The sequence below is a fragment of the Megascapheus bottae genome, chromosome 2 (assembly GCF_031878675.1).
Source record: "Megascapheus bottae isolate mThoBot1 chromosome 2, mThoBot2.hap1, whole genome shotgun sequence".
NCBI classification, from domain to species: Eukaryota; Metazoa; Chordata; class Mammalia; order Rodentia; family Geomyidae; genus Megascapheus; species Megascapheus bottae.
Genome location: NC_143510.1, coordinates 79,494,189 through 79,499,840, shown reverse-complemented (window position 1 = coordinate 79,499,840; position 5,652 = coordinate 79,494,189). Strand labels below are relative to the sequence as shown.

Genomic DNA, 5,652 nt, shown 5'->3' with positions numbered 1-5,652 from the left:
AAGGCCTACTCACCATTCACACACTACTATGGGCATATTTGTTGCTTGTCATTTGGGATTTCGAAGTGGGTAATGATTAGAGCTCACCACTGTTCTGTCTGTAAAGCAGTATGAAACTCATAGATGATGATGATTAATTGAGTTAATTGATGAACTAGATGAATGGTCAACACTTGGAAATACTTGATACTCAATGAGCAGTTTCATTAACAGGCACAACATTGTCTTAACATAGTGGAGAGTAACGAAACTGTTAGGTTCTCTCTACATAGTTTATTTGTTGCTGGTAGTGTTGTTGTTTTCTTTTTAGAGCACATGCTATTCATGAAATACTGCTATCAATAACACTTATCTTATAGCAGTATTTCTCAAACTTTAATGATTATGGAAAATCCACGGGGATCTTATTAAAATACAGATTTTGACTCCATAGTTCTGGGATAAAGTTTAACCTTGATACTTCTGCCAAGCTCGGAGGGGCCTCTGATTCCAGTGGTCATGAAATACCAAGGTTATAGTCCACGTGGACATGACAGAGATCAGGCATGGCATGCCTAGTCGTGACACAAAGACTATTAAACCATATACTTATGTGAGACCATTCCCCCCTCTCTCATACATGTATTAACATGTATACACTAGAGAGAAATGATCCTTGCTCCCCTATGTTAACTCCCAGGGAATCCAGAAGGGAGGCGAATTAATAATTACATCATTTGTAATAAAAGAAGTATCATATTTGCTTTATAAAACTTTTTAAGTGAATGATTTTAACTAGAAGGCATTTTTAGAAGTGATGACTGTGATTTTCTTTCTTGTCATAACACAATTATACAGTCATAATTTATATTTACTGTTTTGCCCAACAACAAAATAAGGTATTAGCAAAATCCCCTCTCTGTGAACTGTATGCTTCTTTTGTGCAATTAAATATTCATATTTGTTCCTTATACAACTACCTAAAGCTAAATGGTTTAATCAATAAGAATGATGTTCCTTCTGTAAGCTGATAGGGTGTACCTTATAATAATTCTGGAAGCATTTGGTAAGCTTCCACGATTATTTTCTATTACCAAGAGCTAATTCCTCTGGTTTGCTTGAGGACAATTGTTGAACAAAATAGAATGAGAATATGGGAAAGCAATACTTTAAATTCAAAAAGCCTAGCATCCAGACAAAAGCTTACTAGAGGCTATGTGGTTTGACTCAGTGTTTTGCTTCTGTTTTGTCATGTAGGGTTTTGAAAATTTTATTTATTCATTTTGTTTTGCTTTCTACTTTTGTTTGATGGTGGGCATTGAAACTAGGACCTTCTGTGTGTATGGTAGGCAGGTAATCCACCATGAGATACATTTCCAGCCACTGAGTTTTGTCTTCCTGACTTCTTTTTCATGGAAATCCAATAGAAAGAAATTATTTACCAAGTACCACATGCACTCAAAATATATTTAAAGTATATATCTGTGACCTAGTACTTAGCCTTACTGTGTAGTACATTCTAATTTTCTCAACATCTCGTTTACTTATTTTCTTTTTTTTTGTAGTAATCGTATATCCTTCTTACATGTACCAAAACCTCATATTCATCAATGAGTTCTGGGTTGCAAAAGAGGATTTACTGTTTGCACCTGTAAAGTTGTTTGCTTATTTTCTAACTGCAGATTATAACGTATCTACTGATTTGATTCCTAATTATTAATGATCATGTAAACATCTGGGCTTGAAAATGAAATAGCCATTTGCAAACTCTAGGAACTGTTGCTGCTTCTCTAGAAGTTATAGATATGTATAAAGCACATTGAAGAGCCAGGTGTCAGTGGCTCATGCCTGTAATCTTAGCTACTTGGGAGGCTGAGATCTAAAACTTTTAAATTTTGAAACCAGCCTGGGCAGAAAAATGGAACTATTATCTCCAATCAATTCCCAAAAAGCTGGAAGTGAAGCTGTGTCTCCATTGGGTAGAGTGCTGGCTTTGAGCAAAAGAGCTCAGGGACAGTGGCCAATATTTGAATTCAAGCCCATGTACTGGCACACACAAAAAAAGTAAAAATAAAATGATAATTCTTGGAAATAGTGGGTTAGTTATTTTTATAAAAACTTGACATTTTCTGGTTCAAATAATCATAACTCAATGTGTTTTGATAGGAATAAGTAGACTATATTGTTCCTCCAATTATTTCTCCAATCTCACTTCACACAAGAGTATGCATCCTTCTTTTTAAATACTTATTTTGAAAATAGGATGATATTTCAGCATCCTGTAACTGAGATTGGGTTCTCTATAACATTTGTTCTAAGTCTACTTTACTCCGCAACATGGGCTTTTCCATTCCTATTCACAATATCTCTATTTTTCTCAGTGAGACTTCATATTGCACTAGTAAACTTTCTAAGTATGTTTTTGTCTTTTGCTTTTTTGTAGCTATTAATAAGTTATTATGCTATGAACTATTTTGTAAATTGCAAAGACTGACTATCATCATTTTACATGCAAATCAACTGCAAAATGTGACTACCTTCTCATAGGCATGTAAATACTCTAGAGTGAAAGTCTCCTTCAGAAAAACATAATTAGACTGTTGGGGATTAAAAAAAATATACCATGCCAAGAAGAAAAAAAATAAGGATCTCCAAGATGAAAACTTTGGGTGTGTGCCTGCATTTTAGATGCTGATCTTTACTTGTTTGTAAAATTACTTATTTCTTTTCAGAGCATCAGCCAGCATAGGACTTTGGAAGTCTATGCATTAAGAAGGGAGATGAAACAGATGCAATGCACAGTGAAGATCAAAGAGTCCCATCAATCCATTTGGGGAGTCAAAATCCAGCTGAGCCTCACAGCCCTGCCTGCATAATAAGAAAGGTTGACTAAAACATAAGGATTAAACAGATGAGCTGTCTCCTGTGGAGGCTTGGAGGGAAACCCCACTGAGACACTTGTAAAGACACTTTGGAAGCACACACCTGCTCCTCCATAGCCAAACCTACAGGAAAACCACACGGCCAAAGAAGGGCCACTTATGTACAAAACTGCCAACTTTAAAAGAAAGGGAGATATGCTGTCTGGTAGACATATCTTTTGTCAAACTGTTATCAGTATGGATAGCATAATAAATTAATTGAGAGCTTTCGTTTCTTCAAGGTGACTCATCAAGAACCTGACTTTTAAAATAACAGAAAAAAACAGATTATGAAAAATTTTTCCTATGCCTCTCAAGTTATGGTCACTTGCTCTCAAATTAATAGTACAATTCATGGGGAACTCAAGAAAAACATTCATAAAGATAGCTCATTTTGCGTTTTGAGAATGTTATTACTTTAGTAGTGTGAGGTATATCTAATTTCCATTATTACATTGCCAGATTATACTCATGAGTACACAAACTTATATAATCTAGCTCTATGCAAGAATCAAATATACTTAATAGTTTGTGGCTGTCACAAAGGTGACAATTTATTCTAAAGCTCACTACATTAGGTTAGGTTGTTGCTACTAATGGTTTATTTTGAACATCACAGCCATTTCCTTTTAGAAAATCAACATATTTTTTAAGTCAGCAACAAAGAGAGAGAAAATAAAAACTGCAAGGGCTTCTAAGAGTAGATTTCAAACAAAAATCTAAAACGACTTTTAATTTGACATGTCTTAACTTAAACACTGGATGTCAAGTGACTTACTATGTAATTAATAGATTCATAAATAACAGGCATTAGTTTTTATTCTACTCACCAATGTGAGGGATAAACAAATTTCTCTGGAGGAGAAGCAACCACAACATATAAAGAAGTGATTTTTGGGGTGTGGGTGTGTCGGTGGGGAGGCTGTAGTGAAGAGTATATAGTAGAGACTTTTAACAAGTGCCTGACATCTTCTGATGACATTTACTCCCTTACTCAGCCAACACAGTTTGTTATAATATTGGTTAATTTTGTATAAAGCATGACAGTTGCTACAAAGAAAAATTGCGTTGAATCTTAAGTAATAATACTAAATCCTGAGGATAAGCATAACAACATAAAGACTTGATCACTAAAGGATGCACAAACAGAAGTCATCACTGAAGAGGTGTAGTTTGACTTAGGAATTGATAAGGAAGGACAGAGGTACAGAAAAGGAAAATGGCTTTCACGGTATAGGAGGGAGACTAGAAACCGGTGAAACTAAAATCAAGAGTAAGTGAATGTGTAAAACTATTTGATAAGAGGATTGAGAGGGACAGAGAGAGATGAATTTGAAAAAGTAATGGAAGTAATACCGAAAAGTTTTCACTAAACATAAACAGGGTGGCATTTTTTCCCAGTTATTCTCCAGATGTAAGAATCACCTGCCATTCTGTATGAAAACTCAAGTTTTCTGATTATAATTCAGATACTGACATTCAGAATTGTCAGGGATGAGAGCTAGAACCTAATTTTTGAACAAAGCTGGGGAATTGTGGTATTTTTCTTGTTTTACTCTCTGTGAGGCAGCAAGAATCCATAAGAAGTGTTCTGAAATGAGAGGCTAAAGGATATTTTAGGGCTTTGGGAAAGGAGGGTTAAGAGATTACAGGAAGAAATTCTGGATAAAAACAGAAAGAATATTATGTCATTTGCAGGTAAATGAACGTGTCTAGAAAAAATTATGTCAAATGAAGCAAGTCAGGCACTGAGAGAGAAGTGATTCATACTTTCTTTCGTATGTGAATACTAAAATTTAAATGTTCGTAATAACATACACAGGTCTCTAAGCAGCTACATACAAACAAACTGACTAAAAGCGTGGGATACTTAGGGAGAAATCCAGAGCTGTAACTCTTTTGAATAACTAATGAACTATTTATCAAAATGAATCCCAAGAAGTAGAAACATGATTTTTTAGGGGAGGGGCACCAGAATGGGGGGAGGAAGTGTCAGTAAATGAATGCAGTCATTATTCTGAATGTACATTATGTAAAAACTGAAGTATATAACTTGAAGATAGAGACTAAAAGGGGCAACATGGATGAAGAAACATTGTACTTATCATTTGACTCGTGGAATTATAGCTTCTTTGTACAACTACTTCATAACTAAAATTCATTTAAAAAAACACAAAAGAAATCAGAACCAGAATTTTTTAAATTATTTCCCTCAGGTGGGTAGTCATGATAATAATCTTCAAGTAAGCATCAGTGTTATCAATGTTTTTGCTTCCCTCAAAAGCTCTGATATTTAGGAATTCAGAGAAGATTTGAGACCTTGAAAATTTCATTAGCAAGTTTTGTGTCAGTTATTTATGCTGCATGTAGGTGGGATTGTATGTCTTCCAGTCTTTAAATATTCATTTCAACCACTTTAACTGCACTACAATTTTCAGAAATGTGAGAGAATAAAGGAATGATCAAATGATATATATTGAATCACGTATTTTAAAAGCACTGCTGTGGGATGTGCACATGGGAAAATGGCCACTGCAGGCTTCTGTACAGAGGGAGGGCAATTTTTTAACACATTCTACATCATTCTTTTATTAAGTTACTTTAGAATCTAGGTTTTAAATTGTGGGAACACTTAAGCAAGTATTCTTCACTCATTAACTTTCTGAGTAAAAGAATACTTTCAAAAAGTAAAACTAAAGAGTTCAAGAAAATGAAAACAAAACATGAAAGATTTTCTCTAAATCTATTATAA

General features: G+C 34.5%; 1 pseudogene; it reads right to left on the bottom strand.

Annotated features, from left to right (window-relative positions):
* Window positions 1-1,550: 1,550 nt before the first annotated feature.
* LOC150067388 (small nucleolar RNA SNORA40) lies at window positions 1,551-1,660 on the bottom strand (annotated as a pseudogene).
* Between the last annotated feature and the right edge of the window lie 3,992 nt (window positions 1,661-5,652).